Source organism: Nilaparvata lugens, chromosome 13 (genome assembly GCF_014356525.2).
Source record: "Nilaparvata lugens isolate BPH chromosome 13, ASM1435652v1, whole genome shotgun sequence".
NCBI lineage: Eukaryota > Metazoa > Arthropoda > Insecta > Hemiptera > Delphacidae > Nilaparvata > Nilaparvata lugens.
Genome location: NC_052516.1, coordinates 4,988,675 through 5,011,801, shown reverse-complemented (window position 1 = coordinate 5,011,801; position 23,127 = coordinate 4,988,675). Strand labels below are relative to the sequence as shown.

The following is a 23,127-nucleotide window of genomic DNA, read 5'->3' as shown; positions in this document are numbered from 1 at the left end:
TGGAAGGCAGTGGCAAGGCAGAGATTTGGCAACGCTGTCCTCCTATCTTTCTCCACTGCCGTTATAACGTGGACCTCACTAGATGACAAGTTGAAGATGAGAAAATATTTTGAAGAGAAAGATAGAGAAAGAGAGCGAAGGAGAGCGAGAGTGTTTGAGAGAGAGAATGAGAGAGAGTGATTGATTATCATCAAGTGCGGTGTTAGAACTCCAGGTCCTCTCTGTCACACAACCCTTAAAGAGAGATTGATTGATTGATTGAGTACTTTATTTATGTAGATTACAATATATACTGTCTTATACACTTATATACAATAGCTTACAATACAGCAAAATTATAGATGAATTTACATGATATAGACTAAGAAAATAATTATTGAACTGTATATGATATGAAAACGCAATTGTAATATAATAACTATAGATAATAATTATATTGTTATGCATCTACATAAATTGGCGGAGCTTTGGACATATCAATGTCCATTCTTCGGAAAGAATATTAAAAATATCCTCCCCACCAACTCTCTACCAGAACGTTAATTTCATTATTTAAACTAAGGATTTATTTATTAATGGAAATATTGTAAAAGTTTTAATCAATATGAATATTTAAGAGAAAAAAAACAGAAAATTTATAAGTAAAATAATTATATAGGTAGATAAGATCAAATAATTGATTAATAAAATGAAGTAGGCTGAAAGTAGATCAGGGTAATCAACTTTCAGTAATATACAGCAGTATGCAGTGGATAAGTGAAATAACATGAGCTTATATAATATAATATATATACAATTCGTTCTATAACAGGTTTAAAGGTTTGTATTTGTGGGATGGGTGGGGGATGGTTGTCATGTGATCGTTCTAGGGCCGGACAGTTTCAGTCATTTCTTCCAAAAGATGTTTTTTTAAAGTCAGGATGAAGCTCGCTCGGCTCTCGATGGACCTGATAGAAACAGGAAGTGCATTCCATGCACGACAGGCAGAGAGAGAGAGAGAGAGAGAGAGAGAGAGAGAGAGAGAGAGAGAGAGAGAGAGAGAGAGAGAGAGAAAGAGAGAGAGAGAGAGAGAGTGTGTGTGTGTGTGTGTGAGAGAGAGAAAGAGGGAGAGAGTGTGTGTGTGTGTGAGAGAGAGAGAAAGTAGGATCAAGATGAAAAAGAAAACTGAAGATGTTGTCACAACATGCAAGTTGTGTGGGTGATGTGGAAGGGCTGGAGTGAGGAGGGAGGATATTGAACTTCTTTTCCCTCTGAGAGGCCAACAGTAAATAACACCAGGTAGACGAAAACTTCTGAGAAAAACTGTTTTCCAATGCAAAGAAAAGTCACCAGACTCTATGACCTCTCCTTCTATTTAAATGAGTTCAACCTTGAAACTCAGCGAAGCAATTTCATTGAAAGATTTGTCAACAAAATTTCACTGACAATGAAAACATATTCGAAGTCTACAAAATTCAACCGTGGAGAAAGCATTTTTATATAGAGGTCCACAGTATTTGACTAGTAGTTCTGTGAACAGTAGACCTCGCGCTCAGTGAGTTACATTGACCTGTTGTTATGTTTTCTCAAAAATTAATAAATAATTTATCAATTGAAAATGTCTATAAAAAATCCTAAATAAACATAGAGCTTTCTATCCTATATAGTACCGTGACGTGTCGTCCCGGAATGTGAGTGTGAGCGCTGTTATCAGGTCTGGCTGCAACTGTCTACAACGTTGATGGAAAGATACAATTTTCAAGATGTTCAATGTTTTTGAACGGGTAGTATTATAGTCCACTAGACAGCTGATTTATGATGAATAATTCTATAATCTGATTTTTAAGGTAATATTGGCGTATGAAGGAGGCTCCTTTTCAATTTTATATTATCCTTGAAATGCAAAATTTCCAAAAAACTTGTATATACGTCGATGCGCAATTTAAAAAGGAACATACCTGTCAAATTTCATGAAAATCTATTACCGCGTTTCGCCGTAAATGCGCAACATGAAAACATTTAAACATTAAGAGAAATGCCAAACCGTCGACTTGAATCTTAGACCTCACTTTGCTTGGTCAATTAACATTGGTGTTGCTATCCTTGTTAGTCCGTGCGTAAATGTCATTCCGTGGTCATTTTTGGCCAGAGGTGGCAGATGTGTCAGTTTCTTCGTCAGGTCTAGCATATTGAGAAACGTGATGATGAAGTCAAAATCACAGGCAAACACCTCGAAAACAAGATGACCGCCAAAAAGTTTAGGGTTTTGCTATATCGCTAGTATTTCAATAACCGTTCAAGATATGCAATCGTTTTTATTTGACGACAATATTCTAAAAATCATCCTCAACAATTTCAGTTCTTTAATTTTTCCTCTAAAACGCATATTTCATTAATTATTACTAAACGAAAATCCAAATTGAATGCTGTAATTCACCCGAAGACTTCTGCTACTGCAAATATCAACAACAGGGTAAACACCTAGATGGAAATTCGATGAGCGCTACTATTTAAAAATTATTTGTCAGCCCGGGAATCGAACCCAGTACCTCCTAATTGCCGGTCAGGAATGCTTACTCTTACACCAAATTGACAATCTCTGGATAGCAGCGCTCATTTTATACGAAGCCATAGCGGCCAGCCAGTCTACAGATGGAAATTACTGAGATATTGCAATTATTCAAATGATAATGAATTAATAATTATTATTAAACGAAAATCCAAATTAAATGCTGCAGACGTCTTCGGGGTGAATTACAGCATTTAATTTGGATTTTCGTTTAATAATAATTATTAATTCATAATCATTTGAATAATTGCAATATCTCAGTAATTTTCATCTATAGCATATTTCATTCATTAGTTATAACCTTTAAAGCCACCAAAACTTTTTTTCTTAATTTTTTCAAATTTCTTTCTATTATAACTTTTATGTGCAAGAGATATCTTAAATCTATAATTCTAAATCTTAAATCTATCTTAATCTAATGCAAGAGAAATGTTAAATCTATAAAATTCAGATCGTTTTTGCAGCTTTGAAATGATTTATCTACATGCACTGTACGTTAATAGATGTGTTCTCCAGCGCCCTCAAAAGGAAACCCTCCATGATTTCTGGTGCGTTTTTCCATACGCATGGGGTAACAAGCTAGAACTATAAAATCGATTTTTTCATGACTACTTCAAGATAGAGACTTGCAAATGGTTTGAATCTCAAATCTCAGTAAATTATACGCGACACGATCACATGTTAAATCTATAACATTTAGATCGTTTTGCAGCTTTGAAATGGTTTATCTACATGCACTGTACGTTAATAGATGTGTTCTCAGCGCCCTCCAAAGAAAACCCTGCATGATTTCTTTTTACTTTCCTTGCCCTATTACCATAGGTAAGGAAAGTATTGCTTTCCAAAAAAAATTAAGGTACCCCAATTTCTAAATTTCTATACGTTTCAAGGTCCCCTGAGTCCAAAAAAGTGGTTTTTGGGTGTTGGTCTGTGTGTATGTATGTGTGTGTGTGTGTGTGTGTGTGTGTATGTGTGTGTGTGTGTGTGTATGTCTGTGAACACGATAACTCCATTCCTAATTAACCGATTGACTTGAAATTTTAAATTAAGGTCCTTATACCATGAGGATCCGACAATAAGAAATTCAATAAAATTCAATTCAAGATGGCGGAAAAATGGCGGATAATTACTAAAAAACCATGTTTTTCGTGTGTGTGTGTGTGTGTGTGTGTGTATGAGTGTATGTGCGTCTGTGTACACGATATCTCATCACCCAATTAACGGAATGACTTGAAATTTGGAACTTAAGGTCCTTCCCCTATAAGGATCAGACACGAACAATTGCAATTCAAGATGGCGGCTAAAATGGTGAAAATGTTGTCAAAACAGGGTTTTTCGCGATTTTCTCGAAAACGGCTCCAACGATTTTGATCAAATTTATACCTAAAATAGTCATTGATAAGTTCTATCAAATGCCACAAGTCCCATATCTGTAAAAATTTCAGGAGCTCTGCCCCATCAATGCAAAGTGTGATTTTAGATTCCCAATTATCAGGCTTCAGATACAATATTTAAACAAAAAAAATTGAGTGGAAAAGATTGAGCATAAAAATCTCTACAATTAATGTTCAGTGACATTTTCACCTAAAATTGGAAATAAGCTCGAAATTCAAGAAAATGTGTTTATTCAATAATGCAAACTGTTGGCAACTGTTGATTCTATTGAATCATTCACTATGAAGAGATAGCAGACTTCGTGTGTCTCCAGCGTTATTGTCCTGTCACCAGCTGGCAGATCTTTGAATAGTAGACTTGAGATGCGCGTGTACACTAGCGTCAGGTGATCAATTTTCATAACGGCAAGGAAAGTTGTGTGAGTGCGCCACACCAGATCTTTTTCCAAACGCATGGGGCAAAAAGCTAAAACTATAAAATCGATTTCTTCATGACTACTTCAAGATAGAGATTTGCAAATGGTTTGAATCTCAAATCTCAGTAAATTATACGCGACACGATCACATAAATCTGGGAAAACACACTACACTCATCATACAACATTATCTCACTATGCTCTAGTAAGGTTCATTTCAAACACTGTTTCAACAACATCAGTTTACCTTTTTTTTTTTTGTGTAGTTGAGAAGTTGATATTGTGGTAACTATTCATATTGAATGAAAAAAGACTAAGAAATTGTCAAAAAACCACTGATTTATTGATAATTAGAAAGACCGGTTTCGGTTATTACACCATTGTCAATCTCTGATAAACTCTGATTGTTTAGTCTTTAGTCTTTTAGATTAGTCTTTTAGATTAGTCTTAGATTAGTCTTTTTTCATTCAACATCAGTTTAATGAGAAGCATTGATGCAATTCATAAGGAATGCTTACAGTTAAACATGAATCTCACAGCTAACCGTAACCAATTTTCCACACACACACAAAAAAACTAATTACCGCAGACGCAAATCACCGCGGTGAGAAATTAATTACAATTTTCACAATGAACTCGTAAAATTTCAGCGAAAAATCGTGGAAAATCCGTCCGCCGTTGTTTTTCCAACGCGAATAATATTCTATTATCAAACAGAACAGATCTCGCTGCGTAAATCCTGCTCAGCGGAAGTGAAATATTGCCACATGTTGGTTCACTTCAAATTGTCTACATTTCTTAATAAATAACATCAAATGGACACATTGTTTCCTATGCTGCCAGTTTGAACCACGTTGAATATGTACTGAGATTCACTTCAAACTGTCACAATTCCATATGAATAGCATCAATACTCCCCATTCAACCAATGCTGAAAGATTGAAGTGGTGGATTTCTCTATAGAAAATTTTTGAACCGAACACAATTTCGCGTTGAGTAATTTTTACGCTAGACTGGATTCAGAGAGTGCTAAAATTGTTATTCAATAGCTACGGAAGGAATTAGTATGAAAATTTATCAGATTTGTGAGTGAGATCAGGGTTCAAACATGGAATAAGCATAGGAATTAACACTCGAAGTAAAAGAGCTCGAAACGATTGCGAGCTTTTGAATAATTTACTTGTTCTATGTCATGTCCTATCCCATGAGAAATCTACTTGTACGTGCGGTCTTTTTTATGGTTCAGGACATTGAAAAACCACTGATATATGATTTCAGCTGAATATACATAGATCCATCTAAAATTATTGTTAGCATTTGTGTTGAATGGAAAATACTGATGTTTTTCGAGAGGAATACTGCCATTTTACATGAATATCACAAGTGTACATTGAGTAACTAATCCGATGTTGATAAAGAAGGATATTTTATAACAACGTTCTGCTAAGCAAAACATTTTATAGTATGGTGAAGCATTAAGGAGTAAATGTAACCTACTCTAAATTAATTTCTTTCCTTGCCCTATTACCATAGGTAGGGAAAGTATTGCTTTCCAAAAAAATATAAGGTACCCTAATTTTATGTTTTCTATACGTTTCAATGTCCCCTGAGTCCAAAAACATGATTTTTGGGTGTTGGTCTGTGTGTGTGGGTGTGTGTGTGTGTCTGTGAACACGATAATTCCTAATTTATTAACCGATTGACTTGAAATTTTAAACTTAAGATCCTTATACCATGAGGATCCGACAATAAGAAATTCAATAAAATTCTATTCCAAATGGCGGATAATGGCTAAAAAACCATGTTTTTCATGGTTTTCTCGAAAACGGCTCTAACGATTCTCTTCAAATTTATACCCTAGATAGCTATTTATAAGCCCTATCAACTGGCATGAGTCTCATTTCTGGAAAAATTGCAGGAGCTCCGTAATATTCTTGAGAAAAATGGCGGATAATCACTAAAAAACCATGTTATTCACGGTTTTCTCGAAAACGGCTCCAACGATTTTCTTCAAATTTATATCCTAGATAGCTAATTATAAGCCCTATCAACTGGCATGAGTCTCATTTCTGGGAAAATTGCAGGAGCTCCATAATATTCTTGAGAAAAATGGCGGATAATCACTAAAAAACCATGTTATTACGGTTTTCTCGAAAACGGATCCAACGATTTTCTTAAAATTTATACCATGGATAGCTATTTATAAGCCCTATCAACTGACATGAGTCTCATTCCTGAGAAAATTGCAGGAGCTCCGTTATATTCTTGAGAAAAATGGCGGACAATTACTAAAAAAAACATGTTTTTCACGATTTTCTCAAAAATGACTGATTTTTTTTCAAATTCATACCCTGTGTAGTTATTTATCAGCTCTATCAACTGACATGAGTCTCCTTTCTGGGATACTAATGGGGGGTCTAAGAACTGGAAACTAAAGAACACATAGTCGAGATATTTCATCTGTAGAACAGCTGTTTTGACGACTTTTAAAAAAATCATCGAATTTCACAATTATTTACACAAAGGAAAAAGTACTCTGAAAACAATTATATATAAACAAATTTAGAAATCTGATCGTAGTTTCAAATATGTTGCCGCCAATCGTCATTATGTTATTCCCCCAAATTATTCTCGTTTGAGAATGGGGCTTACAGTTCAATGCGCAAGGAAAGTTGTGTGAGTGTACCACACCGGATTTTTTTCATATGTAATCTAGCTTATAAACATTCACATTAACTGTAACTCATGTTGAATAACTAATTAATTGAAGCAGGCAATTCACACTATTCGATTTGTTGTAAGCTTGTAGTCCAACATTGAATGCTAGATCAGACATCGGACCGAATGGGTTGTTGGTAGTCTGGACGGATGTTAAAACGCGGCCCATAGACGAACAACTTGGTTGGCAACCTAGTTGCCAACTTGCTGTGTTGGAGTAGATGTTGTACGTCTGTGGACAGGTTGGCGGTTGTAGCAACCGGTTGGTCCAACGGTTGGTGTGAGATCTAAACTAAGTCTTTACTTCGTTCAAATTATCTTCCTACTTGGGATGGACATGCGCACCAGAGAAGGCATACAGCGGCAGGGATACAACGGCGGCTATGTTGCCGTTATGTATCGGCCAGAGTTCTCTAATTTCCAGTGAGTTTTCAAGCGCTCATGTTAAACTTGGGAAGTTTCCTCTCTGCAATCACAGACTCGACTGACTCTATTCGACAAATTGCCAACTACGCTTCCACCTATAACTCAATCCATCACTGTAATTGGCTGATCTCCCTCCATTTCTCTGCGCCGCAAAGTCTGAAGAAGATTTACACGAAGTATAGTCAGACGAGTTGGTTCAACCAGAGATACAACACGAAAATCCTACATCCGACTAGCCTTTGTTTTTCATCAGACTAGACTGAAGTTTGAGAAAAAGTAGGAGCGTGAGTGGTGAAACGATCCGACTAGTAGGCCTACTAATAGTCCAACAAGTTGGACAACAGATCTGATAGTGAATGTCCTTTACTCTCAAATCTCTCCTGATTATACTTCGTGCAAATCTTCAAATTTTGAGGAATTTGAGATGTTGAATGAAAAAGACTAAGAAATTGTCAAAAAACCACTGATTTATTGATAATTAGAACCGGTTTCGGTTATTACACCATAAACTAAACTCAGTTTAGTTTATCAGAGATTGCAAATGGTGTAATAAACGAAACCGGTCTTTCTAATTATCAATAAATCAGTGGTTTTTTGACAATTTCTTAGTCTTTTTCATTCAATATGAATAATTACCACAATATCAACTTCTCAACTACACAAAAAAAAAATTGTGATGTGTTTCAATAGCTCAAGGGTTGTGAAGAAAATATATTTAACCAAACATAAAATTGAATTTTATAGTTCCCCCATTCATAATCAATCTGATATCTTCCAGAATTTGGTTCAGTATTCTGTATTCTCAATCTACAAAACTGTAGGACACTATCGAAAGCGCGGTTCATTCTAGGAATGTGCCTATAATTTTAGGAATGTGCCTATAATTGTATCCCCTTTATCTACTGCATTTATGATAGAGTTGATGAAAAGTACTCCAGCAGTTATCGTAGATTTTTATCAACTGCTGAATTCCAGTCTATAACAACCTCACAAATACACAAATTCTATCCAATACAACTTGAAAACCAATTATATATTCCATAATTTCATATTTGATTAATGAGCTCACTTCAAACTGTCAACATGTATGGTTGAATGTCAAGTATTGTTTTTATCACTTACTAGCAGATAACCCGTGCTACGCAAAGGGTCTAATTAGAAACTTGACAAACTGAAATCTTGAAGAATTTTAAATAGGCCTATAACCATCCTCGGTAAATTAAAATGTATATGCACAAGTTGATGAGTTGAGTAGTTGAGACGTGATGATGCGTCATTCGTGAATTTCCTATCCCTATTACTATTTTGGTAGAGAGTTAGTGAAAAGGATACTTCGAATATTCTTTCCGAAGAATGGACATCGATATGTCCAAAGCTCCGCCAATTTATGTAGATGCATAACAATATTATCTATAGTTATTACGAATTGCTTTTTTCATATCATATACAGTTCAATAATTATTTTCTTAGTCTATATTATGTAAATTCATCTATAATTTTGCTGTATTGTAAGCTATTGTATATAAGTGTAAAACCCAGTATATATTGCAATCTACATAAATAAAGTACTCAATCAATCAATCAATCCCGTTCGTGTATAGGCCAATATTATTCCCTTTTATTATATTAAAGTATTAAAGATGAGCAATGCTAAAATATAGATTTAGATGGATAGATTTTTCAAATACAAGATTACAAAGTTATCAATCTTTTGAAGAATCATTGGGACAAAGAATGTTTTTGACAATGCTAATAGTTTGAAGTGATTCTCACTATATAGACGGCATTGGTTAAATGGGGAGCATTCATGTTATCTATAAGGCATACTGACAGTTATAGAATATCTCGCTACAGACAAATATTCTGTATGAAACAATAGCATGTCAAACAAATAGGCAGCCCACCACTATTCAACGCTCAAGTCAATACCCGGCTACATTACAATGAAAACTGTATACATTTCACTGAAAACTAGAAACAACTCTACAATAGTTCGCGGAAAAAATCGTTTACCAAAACAAAGCACTTTGAGTACGTACATTATTATCGTTGGAATAATAGGTTGAAAAGTTTCCAATTTGGAAAATTACCATATCCATAGTTGTCGAGAATGATTCATACATTTTATTTTAAAGACTTGATAAACGATATTCTATAGTGAGGTCCATGTTATAATGGCAGCTGTAGATTGACATTGGTGTTGCTATCCTTGTCTATCATTCGACAAAGCAGATTGCGCTATATTTAATAGCACCTCGACGTTTCCAGATAGTAGTTTTTTAACAATGTAGAAATATAATTAACAAAATATTCAGTCTCAATCATGAAAATAAATTTTTCAAACATTCAAAAATACATTTCCTTGACGGATAAAATATAACTGATAAAAATAAATCCAAGAGTCAATTAATCGTTTTTTAAGCCAATATTTCCACCGAGCATCTCCCAACATACAAATAACTATTGGAGTTCTATCTGGTCTAGCAAACCCTTAGTATAGAAGACGTGCCTCCAAGCACGTTCATCATCATTATTTTTCCTTCTTCTCATTCTTCTTCTTCTCCTACTTCTTATCATTCTTCATCTCCTAACTTTTCTCCTTTTTCTTCTCCTACCTCTTATCCTTTTTCTTCTCCTACTTCTTATCCTTCTTCATCATCTTCTACTGATTCTCTTCCTTCTTCTGCTACTTTTTCATCATCTACTACTTTTCATTCTTCTTCTACTTCTTCAGAATCTCATGATACTTTTCATTCTTCTTCATCTTCTTCTTATTCGTATCCTTCTTCTTCATCTTCTCTGACGGTGTTGTCTTTATCACCATCATGTCAACAATATTCCCCGAGTCATCATCATTGTGGCCTAGTTTCTCACTCTCTCTCTCTCTTTCTCTTTTACTCACTGTCTCACTGGGTTTCATTCGCTCATTTTGCGCGCAATTTTGAGGTTAATGAGGCGGTGTCACTTGAGGCTGAGAACTACTGGCTTGACAAGAGCAAAAAATACTTTATGATGCCAGTCTGAGGTAGGTTAGAAGGGTTGGAGGTTGGTGGTGCGGTGTATATGAGAGAAAGAGGAGAGGGTGAGAGAAATTCTGTGATGACGTAATAGAGTTGTTTTCCTGAAGAAATAACACTGTAGATTTTGTTCAGGTTTTCTAGGGATTAAGGTTTCTCAAAGTGATGCTTCAAAGAATTCAAATATTGAGAGATTTGCAGCATTTTAATTGGGATTCTCGTTTAATCAGAGATTCATAATGGTGTAACAACCGAAACCGGTATCTCGTTTTTTAAGAACTCTGTGGTTAGACAACTTCTATTATTACTATTCAGTATGGATAACTACCACAATTTCACCTTTACAACTATTCAAAAAAAGAATATCTTCAATATCTTAAGATTTTGAGCACCTTAATAGCGTCATATTGTCGAAGATATCGTCACAGTACTCCATATATCCACACATAATGGGCCATATGAATAAAGTTGAGCATTTGCTTATACTTCTAAAATATGGAGCATTTGCTTCATTTTCTATGAATAAACGTGAGCAAAACCTTTGCTCATGCTCATCAAAAAAATAGTTTGATCATTTGCTCAAAAGTAAAAGCTTATGCTCAAAATTGTATGAATAAACTAGAGCATTTGCTCAACTTTTGAAGCAAATGCTTCAAAAAAGGTGAGAGTAGTCTAGAGCAGCTTATCACCTTTTGCTCATAGTAGAATGGCTCAACTAATTCGTATGAGGAAGAGGAAACTATACCAGATACGATCACAACCAATAGTTGAGAACTATAAAACTCTTTTTAGATTCAACCATGATATATATCACCATTATTCCTACAAAAGGATAAATACAAAAGATACCTGCTATGAAGATAGCCATCACAAAATAGGAAATAGGCATTTAAGAAGATGAGAGTGTAGACGATTATAAGAAGCTATTGATATTATAAGAATATGTTGAAGATTATTATGGAGATGACATTTTATACATTTATTACATTCCTTAATCACAACATCAAGTAATGATTAGAGAGAATCAACAGGATAAACCCAAAACTGTTCCTCTCCCTAATTTTGATAAAAATAGTCCAAATGAGGTTATGAAAACACTTTTATAAAGATCACAAAAAATAACAGTCCGAATATACATTATACTAAAAATTTGTATCTCGGTTGATCAGAAAGATGAAACAAATTATTATTACACTTGAAAATGCATTAATAAATTGAAAAATATTAAAAAACTTGATAAATTTGAAGCAAGAAAAATCACAAAAAACATTCACTATCAGCATATGATCGTACCAAATTTTCACGCTATCATTTCAAAATTCTAAACTCAACTAACCCAAAACTCTATCATAAAAATAGAAAACAGAGAAGACGACGCAAACATAAGCAGTGCACCCTACTTGCATATTTAGCGCTTCCGTGAGCTATAAAAACAAAGTAAGGCTACAAAAGCGAATCAGCTGATGAAAAATCTTTAAAATACGTGAGCATTTGCTCCAGAGTTCAGGAGCATACGGTAAGAGTATAAGGTAAAGCTTATTCATATAAAAATGAGCAAATGCTTTTGCTCATGAGCATGCTCCAGATTTCAGGAGCATAAGGTAAGAGTATAAGGTAAAGCTTATTCATATAAAAATGAGCAAATGCTTTTGCTTCTACCTTTTGCTCATGAGCAAAACCTTATGCTCCATGCTCCTGCTCATGAGCATTTGCTCTGGTTTTATTCATATGGGCCATTGTCAAGGTTAAGCGATATAGTTATACACGATACGAGGCTAACAAAATATTACGGAACCATTTCTGGCCAGGACCAACGTTAATAGACCAACAGTCTGTCTACAACACATTAATCATCAAAATGGACGAAGAGAGCTTTCAAGTTTGTCAATGTCTTTGAAGGAGAAGACAAATGACCAGAGACTAACGAGAGTACAAAACACCAATGACTAAAGAGAGGACAGGTCAGTTAAAAGTAGGACAAGGGACAAGCATTGATTTTGTGAGACAATTACGAGAAAGTAGAGGAAGGTTTATTGAGTCATCAGCAGAGACCACGTTTTGCATGGTAATCAGTTGCTAATACGAGACTGCAATTGCCAATACACTGTGCTGTTCACAGTTCAATTTCTTCAAGAACTTGACTGCATGACTTTTGCAATAACTAGAACTCACTCTATTTATTTATTAGGTTAGCGAAAACAATACAACGATCGGAAAATGAAAAACAGGCTATTGCCCAAAACTTCTTCAATTTTCCTAATTTAGTTTCGAATTGTCCAAATATTATATATAGGTTATGCCCATTTCAATCATTTTACACCAACTCATAATTTGAAAGTTGAAAGTTGTGTGTATATTTTTGGCTTCAAAATTTTCTGAAATAACTTAATTTATTAAAAGTGCGGTGATATTAAGTGCAAAATTTGACTATAATTTGGTATTTTAATCATTCTAAATTCAAAATTTCTAGCTAATATATATTCTTGGACAGAACTTTGAACTTTAAATTTCCTCAGTAAGAACATAACCTATTTTTTCGGACATTGCATTATTTATCAAAATTTGGGAACAGAATAGTTTTGGGCTATGCCTGTTGTTCTATCCCGATCATATTCATATGATTTGTAATTATATCAACGAATAAATAAATAATCTGAAAATAGAATGGAATAAAAGAGTATTTTTCCTCCCACACACAGACATGTCTTGTAGGGGTCTCCTTATATACATAACTAGCTTGCCCGGCGAACTTCGTACCGCCAAATAGTTAATGCATATTATAACAATCTTTAGCTGGATGCACACCTGAGGAGGAGCGATGCGGCATTTTATTTATATAAATAATTTTCCAACTGCAAAATTAATAATCTACTAAAAATCAATTAATTCTGAACACCGAAGACAGCACAATTATTCGAAACAAAGCAATGTCTTTAGAGCATGTAAGTCTTAAACCTGAGGCCGCACTGCTGGATGGTTACACACAGAACATTTTGTTCTTAGTCTTGGCGTTTAGAATAAAATACATGGTCGGTTGTGGAGCAGCACACACTCTTGTCTACTATCTACCGACGGCTGTTGTATGACGCAATGATTATAACAGCTGATTCTTTTTTGTGTGTGGCCAGCTCACAAATCTTCTCCCCATAAGGATTACATGTAAAGGTGCGTACAGATATACGCGCCGCGTGCATGAGCAATTCACTTTTAATCAGCTGATTATATCTGTATTTTTATAGAAACGGTAAGATACAGATATAAAAAGCTTGGCATCAGCTGATTAAAAGTGAATCGCTCATGTTTGCGGCGCGTATATTTTTACGCACCTTAAACTTTGAAGGACCGTAGGAAAGAGTCCTGAAGTCGGATTATAAATTGGATAGGCCATAAACCTGGTCCTGAACATAACGAACACAACTAAAAAAATCATCAAATTCGGTGCACACATAAAAAAGTTATTGAATGTCAAAATTTGAGGCTCGATTTTTATTTATATAGATTTGTAAATTAACCTCTCATTTTTATAATTTATGTAACATTATAGGAAACAAATAGATTTGATTGATTGATTTCACTCAAACTTAGAGACCGACACAAACCACTCTCGAATTCTATCACAAGTCTACAAAACCTCTTAACTTACAAACACAAACTTAAATTAATCAAGCAAATAATACATTGTTGCGAGCTTTCAAGAGCTACATGTTTGCTCAATGAGTCATTCCGATTTCGTACCAGACATAGTAATGAAAACAGAAATAAAACACTGCAACATCTGTACAAACATTGCTGATTATTATCTCACTCACATCAAGTATTAAAATGTATTTGAATAAAATTTATTGCAATTGGTATTTCTTTCATTTGTAGTTCAGATGATATATCTTGTGAGTCTTCTTCAACACCTAGTCTGGACCCAGTCTATGAGCTACGATATTCGAGATATATGTTCATAGATATGTATAAATATATATGTGTAATTCATAGCATAGTTAGTCCAGCTTTTGAATTATCATAATATGAAAATTCAACAGGTTCATTTTAACGATTCATCCTGTAAAGCCATAATTGAGGTAGGTCATCAAGAGAGTAATAAACTGGAGAAGGAACAAGGCAAATAAAATATGTAATGTAATACAATAATATAAATAAATAGAATATAATTCGGTAAAATTATAAAAATATCGAATAAGAAGTGACTTACCAGATTCATAGAGAATGTACAGCTAGGCTCAGCTTGAGTGCTGATGTTGTGTTCACTTCGCTCCTGAAAAGAAAACAATAAGTTGATTGATTATCAGAATTCAAGTCGTTCTCACACCTACCGATTGAGGGCCGACACTCAGAATTGTGCTCTGATTGGCTAATTCTCACCAACAGGTCATCTGATTGGCTAATTCTCACCAATAGCTGATTCTCAGCCAATCAGAGGAAAAGAGGATTGCAGCTAGAGTTTAAGGTGGGTTCCGGAACACTAAAGTTTTACAGCAGCAGGAAATAAAAAAGAAACTTGAGGACGAATAAAGGAAGGATTAAACTTAGAGTTATTTATTCATGTATGTTACAATATATATATATATATATATATATATATATATAGTAATATATCTATATATATAATATATATATATATATATCGATACCTTCATTCTAATACCACGTATGTACAGAAAAGCAAATTTTCAGGAGGGCAAAAAAACTTATTTTAGCAATTATTATTATATTTCCCATGTGAAAAGCTACAATTATGGATAATAGTACATTTTGAACTTTTTTTCACAAATAAATCTTCAAATGATTATCCTACAAATTTTTAAATCACATACGTGGTATTAGAACAGCTCTGATATGTGTTATTTCCTGCATAGGCTCATACAATAACAATGCATTCATTTATAAAATTCATAACTACAATGATTCTATAAGAGTTGAATTTGAATTTCCATTCAGAAATAAAGTTGAGACAAATAATATTTGAATAAGTATATTTTTTACAACTTGACTCAAGAAATCATTATCATTATTAACTTATTTTATAAATTTCAGGAGCTCCGCCTCTATGCAATGTTTGATTTTAGATTCCCAATATCAGGCTTCAGATACATTTAAACCAAAAATTCTGAGTGGAAAAGATTGAGCATGAAAATCTCTTCATTAATGTTCAGTACATTTTCACCTGAAATTGAAAATAAGCTCGAAATTCGAGAAAATGTTAGTATTTCAATTACAAACTGTTGATTCTATTAAATCATTCACTATGAAGAGATAGCAACTTCGAGTGTCTCCAGCCTTATTGTCCTGTCACCAGCTGCTTGGATCTCTGAATAGTAAACTTGAGTTGCGCGGGAACACTAGCGTCAGGTGATCAATTTTCATAACGGCAAGGAAAGTTGTGTGAGTGCGCCATACCAGATTTTTACTTTTTCTAATTCACTTCTTCTTACGTTTTTCATTCTCTGTTAGTTTATGTGGAAGATTATCGTAAAAGCTATGAAAGTCAATTGGTATCACGTTTTTCAATTCTTGAAGGTGTTTCCATTTGGACCCCCATACAATGCTGGAGGTTCTGCATCATTCCTCACTTTGGAAGGTCTTCTTGGCAAATTTTGATAATCATCATTGAAATTCAATTTATAGAATACAATCCCATTTTGATATTTCAGGCTGACTATATCAACAACTACAGAATCACCTGTTTTTTTCCCAACGCCATGTGCTTTCTGATACGTGTTATTTGAATGGTGATCTTACGTTGTATTGGAAACCTAGGCAACAGATTCATGTGGTTTTCTGATACGTGATATTCGAAATTGTCTGATACATGCTAATAGAAATTATTCTCAAACAATTCTAATACGTGTTATTGGAAATTGTGAATAACAGCTGAACCGTTCGTTTCTGATACTTGGGATTAGAACCATTGGAAAGAGCGCCAAAATTACCTTTAGAAACCATTAAAAACCGAAATTGCTTAAAAATTCTCATACCTGGTATTAGAATGAATGTATCGATATATATATATATATACTATATATATATATACTCATTTTGTGTATATATTTTACAGTATGTTATGTGTTTTAATTCTTCTAAATTTAAAATTTGCATCTCGTATTTATTTTTGGACGAAAATTGAGCTTGAACCATTTACAGTGGAAACATAACCTATTTTTATTGACATGTAACATTATCAAAATATTTGGGAATGGAATAGTTTTGGGCCAAGCCTGTTGTTCCTACCCAATCATATTATTTTAAATGAATAATTTAATAAATATACACACTAATTTACATTAAATTACAGAATTGCTAAGTATTCAACGAATTTCATTAAGCATGAAAAATTAATTAGGCTAATGAGAATAAAGATTGAGGTAGTTGTGGAGAGAAGGAGGAACATAAGAGAAGGAGGAGACGGAGAATATGAGAAGGAGAAGAAGAGAATGAAGAAATAGGGAGTAGAAGGGGATGAATAATGAGAAAATTAGGGTGAAAGTGATGGAGGAAGAAGGAAAAAAAGAAGAAGCCAATAAAAAGTAGCTAACACATGAAATTAAGCCAGAAGGAGATGATGAAGAAGAAGAGTAAAGAATGAAAAAGAAAAAAAGAAGAAGAAGAGTAAAGAATGAAAAAGAAAAAAAGAAGAAGAGAAGAAAATATGAAGAGGAAGAAACAGAATGAAGGATGAAGAACAAGAAGAAGAGTAAATGTTGTGAGTAGATGTGGTAACGAGGAGATTCATAAGAACTTTGAAGGAGATGTGTATGAAGAGTGCGGAGATGAGAAAGAGGAGAGGAGGAGGAGGAGGAGGAATAGGAGAAGAAGTATGAGGAGGAGGACGAAGAGGAGAAGGAGGAGGAGGTGTATGGGTAGGAGTACAATTAGGAAGAGGAGGAGGAAGAAGAATGGGAGAACAGATGTGTGAAGTAAACAGAGAAAGGAGAGAAAAATGAAAGATACTGAGATAAATTACTAATTAATATCTCTTCCTGTTTCTACCTAGAAGATTTATTCCCTCCACTTTCAAAACATGCAAACTTGTTCCACGATCTCCATAAATTTGAAATACAGTAAGCTCACTGCCTCACTCAACACACGATCACTCATTAATTATGATCATAATCATAATAATAGTACATAGCTTCACATTGCATCATATCTCACACCACATATCAGACTATATATATTATGAGATTCACGTTAAACTGTCAGTTATATCCATCTAAATAACATCAGACCTTCCCATTCGACTAACGCTGACAGAAACCTAAATCTAACTATAGACATAAAGCATATACAGTAATAATAACACTTATATATACAAATATAAACATATATATTGATGTTGTGATAAAATATTTCAAAAAAGGATACTGAGATTTTTATTTTCTTTATATTTAGATATAAACAGATATATCAATGAATGTATGAGGGCAGGCATATTGATCTGTAATGAAATATCTACAGATATATATCTCAAATTATCAATGAATGTATAAGGGCAGGCATATAGCTCAGTAATGTATCAAGTATATAATATCATATAATAATGGCATATAATATCAAGGTTATAAATACAGGATGAGGCATATGATAGGGGGATATATACAGTGTACCTAATATCTATCTATATATATAAAAGCGAAATGGCACTCACTGACTGACTGATTGACTGATTGACTCACTCACTCACTCACTCACTCACTCACTCACTCACTCGCAGAACTAAAAATCTACCGGACCAAAAACGTTCAAATTTGGTAGGTATGTTCAGTTGGCCCTTTAGAGGCGCACTAAGAAATCTTTTTGCAATATTTTGACTCTAAGGGTTGTTTTTAAGGGTTCAAAGTTCGTCTTTTAGCATGTATATTCTTCTTCTCCCAATACCTTATTATAATTGAAATTTCCATACCATATGTTACTGTAGAACTATAATCTAGATAGAGTACCTCTTCGAAACAGTTGTTAACTGGCAACTAAATTAATAATTTTGTCAGGTTGGCATTAAGTTGAGTTGACTTTGTTAGGTTGGCACCAAGTTGAGATTGAAATGCATTTATCGCGGAAAAATTGATTGGGCACTGCTACTTCAATCAGAGCTATCCCTGGGAATATTATATTACTAGCTTTCCGGCTCGCTTCGCTCGCCATATCCGTTTAGTCAGACGTTTAGTCTGGACCACCGACTGGATCGTCCTAACATATGATAAAAATGCTCAAATGAAAAATGTAGCTGATCTCATTCTTGGACGATCCAGTCGGGGGTCCAGGGGGCGGAGCCCCCTGGCTAGACGGATATGGCGAGCGAAGCGAGCCTGACGGCTAGTATATAAATATATACAGATATATCAAGGAATGTATGGGACAGGCATATTGATCTGTAATGAAATATCTACAGATATATATAAAATTATCAATGAATGTATAAGGGCAGGCATATGGCTCAGTAATGTATCAAGTATATGGCATATAATATCAAGGTTATAAATACAGGATGAGGTATATGATAGGGGGATATATACTGTGTAATATCTATCACATATAAACCGTATTCAGCATATAAGTTATTTTGGAGATGGCTCTATGTATACATTGATATGCCGGTTTATTACGTAGTATGTATATTATGCATGTATGGGATAAACATACTAATAAACTTAGCAAGTTAGACTCTAAGCACTCAAGTTCATTCCATTAAGTTGCAACTTGGCAACTTAATCAAGTTGAAAGGAAGTTCAAGTGGCTCGATTTCAATATCCAGTTACGCAAATAAATGTCGGAGGCTATATTACACAGATATTAGGTCCACGTTATAATGGCAGTGGAGAAATATGGGGGAACAGAGATGCCGATTATCTGCCTTCTATCCAGGATAGCTGATAGTGGTAGGACCTATATCTGAGGTGATATTAACTGTTCATTCTTGTTTGAAATAATCAATTATATATTATGTATTTGGCAAGGAAATGTATTTCTCAATGATCGAATAACACATTTTCATATTTGAGATTGAATATTTTGTGAATTAATCATATGTCAACATTGTTGAAAAACTATCTGGCTACGTTGAGGTGCTAGAAAAGGATAGCGCTATCTGCTTTGTGGAATGATAGACAAGGATAGCAACACCGATGTTAATCAAATACTGCCATTATAACGTGTACCTCACTATAGGCATGTACATATACAGTATATAAGCTACAGTTTAATGGAAATTAATGTTTGAATGAATTATGAGATCATGAAACGAGTTTATAGGTTTGAGAAACGTACGGTGCACGTTTTCGAGGAAGAAACGCTCTCTTTTAAAAAAGTTAGATATGTCTACAGTGTGGTATACTTTCAGGATGATTCTCATATACAGAGTGTTTCAGAAGTAGTGTCGAACATTTTAGGGTATTGTTCCTAGATGTTAGGAGACTACAAATTACGTATTTGAATTGTCCAAAACTCAGCGGTTATCCTCATAGCTGCCATTTTGTTTTTTTCACTTAGGAATTTTTATCTCAAGAAAGAAGTTGAATCTTTATAGCATGAATATTTATGCCAAATTTCAGATCAATACAACATTTCGTTGTTGAAATAAAAATTTCTAAGTGAAAAAACAAAATGGCAGCTATAAGGATAGCCGCTGAGTTTTGGACACTTCAAATACATAATTTGTAGTCTCCTATCATCCAGCAACAATATATATCCTAAAATGTTCGACACTACTTCTGAAACACGCTGTATATCAGTATCAGTGATATCAGTGATAACGCGTCCGGTACAGTGAAAAAATTATTCCCATAAGTTCAAATGGGACTATTCACACTCGTTCGGCCGATCTGAGTGAGGATAGTCTCCTTAGAACACATGGGAATTACATTTCCCCAGTACCGGCTAAGAGAAAAGATAGCATAAGCTAATACTACCTTTTCTCTATGATACCGGTCACTGACTCTGATATGTGGGATAAGTACGGTAAGCTAGACTGAGTTGACACAGGAAAAAAGCGCCGTGGATAGCTAATAGCTATGTGATTATTCAATAAGTATAGTATAAACCCCAGCTTTACAATATTTAATCTTAGCTCTGCTGGGCATAAAAATAACATAATTTGTTTTTAATTTGTGTAACCGAATTTATTGTCAAACGGAAATGTTGTCATTGAATAAAACTTGATTTGATTTGATTTTTATTGAAGTGTTCACTAATTAGCATAATGAAGATGAGTAATTACTTCATACTTCTCTCTTCAGTCATCACCAGAAGTCTGGATAGACTGTGTGAACACTTCCATAAGAACCAATAGTATTTTTTCTGCCCAGTAGAACAGAATTTCATTAAAAAAGAGAGCTTTAGAAGATATTTCTCCTGCGATGCAGGACTCCAAGAAATAGGTTACTACCTACATTATATTAAGAAAAACAGCTTTGAATAGCTCTGTTCATAGCCATCAAACAAGAAATGCCTCTTCACTCAGACTGAACCAGTGTAATGTAATTATTCCTATACATTGAACTGTTTTATTGAATTTGGTACAAGACTTTATAATTACCTGCCAGATAGTCTTAAGGTTGACGATTTTGAATGTTTTAAAAGTAAACTAAAAACCTATCTTGTTGAAAAATGTCCTTATAACAGGAATGAATTATTTTTGAATATGTGATGTGATATGTCTTTTATAGATATATTTTATTTTATTATGTTGATCTCATTATCTATGTATTGTTCTCATATTTTTATATTTTATTATACTATGTTTCTATGACTTTGTTATAGCCTACATTGTATCAATGTTCACAACAATAAAAGAATTTGAATTATCCAGCTAGGTAGATCAAGTGAAGGCAAAGCTTATTTGATAAATTCAGCTCTATCATACATGTACCTTTGGTTAAATCGCATCCAATAAAATCCGTCCGGAAGCTACTGTGTGACAAGGCATATTACAGTGTTAATGAATTTATGGATGATAATTTCAATTTTTAGTGAGAGCGCGAGCACTGGATCACTGCCATCTGAACTGTTACAGTTTTTGTTGAATGTGGTTTGTACATGTTTTGATCTTTTGATGCCATCGATCCCACAATTATGTGTAAAGGATGAAGCAGAAGGTATTAAAGGTATAAATTTGTAGTTCCAAGATATGGGGTAGGTTATAAATGTAGGGTACGGTAGGAATGTAGACTAAGGGAATTTCTTAAATCAAGCTAAAATTAATACTGTATCAAACTACAGTAATTTATTTTTCATATAAAATTGTAAACATTAATAGGGTTTTCTCTAATTGATGTGGCCAATTAAACTATTATTTACAACAGTACCTAATTTCTTACATTTTATTTATTTCATAAAACCTGGATGTATTTTAGGACATTTAGCTTTATCTTCAGAAAGCAGGGAGTGTATTGATGAGTAGTGCATCAATCATTGAGGATGAGGATTTATATGAGCTGGATATGGGACTCCAATTCATGACATTTGTTCAAAACTGACAAAAATAAAAAAAATAATTAAGTTATATTAAATTGCAAAATTATATTGTAATGACATGTAATAAATATAAACAATAAATATAATGGACAGAAAACAAGACTTGATACAATGTCACAGTGTAAAGCTGCGTTTACACAAAAGTTATTAACAAAATGTTAATATCAAATGTCAATCTTTATAGATTCTGTTTTATTGAACATAACTTTTCATACACTTGATCAACATATGTGTTTGTCAAAGTTCCGTTTAATCTAATAAAATCTATAAGGATAAAGTTATCAACATTTTGTTAATAACTTTGGAGTTGGTAAGTTTATTGTACTATAATGTACTGTACTATCTTTATTTACCATAATTATAGATTACCTCTATAAATTGTATAATATAGAATTTAATACTGAATAAATTTCTATACAGTATAGGAGTTTCGGATTTGTTTGTGGGGATAAATCCCAGTTAAAAGTGGGGTCCAAGCTTAGATTAAACACAAATGATAATAATAAATTCATACAAAAAGAAATCAATGATAAAGGCTATTGAACTTAACCTAAAATCAAAATACTTACCAGAAACAATTCGTATTATATTTGGCAGAATGTAATCTCAAATCAACCACTACACTTTTTAAAAGTATTTGTCACTCCTCTACAAAAATACCCCTCAAATATACTAAAATTCAAAAATAAATGTTGACAACTAGCTCTAGCATTAATAAAGATACAAAAGTGTCACAGTCTTTATTGTTACGGTATCTACAAAAACGAAATACCCTAATTTCAGACTTTGATCCTAGACAAGCCTTACGAATTGACTCAGAGTACAAAGAATTGACTAAGTGTAGAGAATTTTAAAATTAACACACGAATTTTATTGTTGTCACTTGCAAAATCTCAATAAAAACCGATCGTGAAAATTGTATACATAGCAGAAAGACAGAGCAGACTGAAAGTCCAGCAAAATTCTGAAAACAGATTTCTTTATAAAGAAGGCTTACCAACCTATTTTGTGAGAATAATAAAAATATCGAAAATAAATTCATTGCAAAACTAATAATTAATGATTTTTGTAGAATGAATAGTAAAATATTTATTGAATTAGCTACTTACGATTTTATTAATTTTACTTCA

General features: G+C 33.7%; 2 protein-coding genes across 5 annotated transcripts in view; one reads left to right on the top strand and one right to left on the bottom strand.

Annotated features, from left to right (window-relative positions):
• The window catches only part of LOC111064579, a gene marked incomplete in the record, with an annotated part of 46,797 nt that extends 23,841 nt beyond the window's left edge, over positions 1 to 22,956 (bottom strand). The window contains 2 exon segments of the mRNA XM_039439654.1: positions 14,724 to 14,786; positions 22,567 to 22,956.
• The window catches only part of LOC111056978, a 486,313-nt gene that overhangs the window by 81,129 nt on the left and 382,057 nt on the right, over positions 1 to 23,127 (top strand). The window lies entirely within an intron of this gene.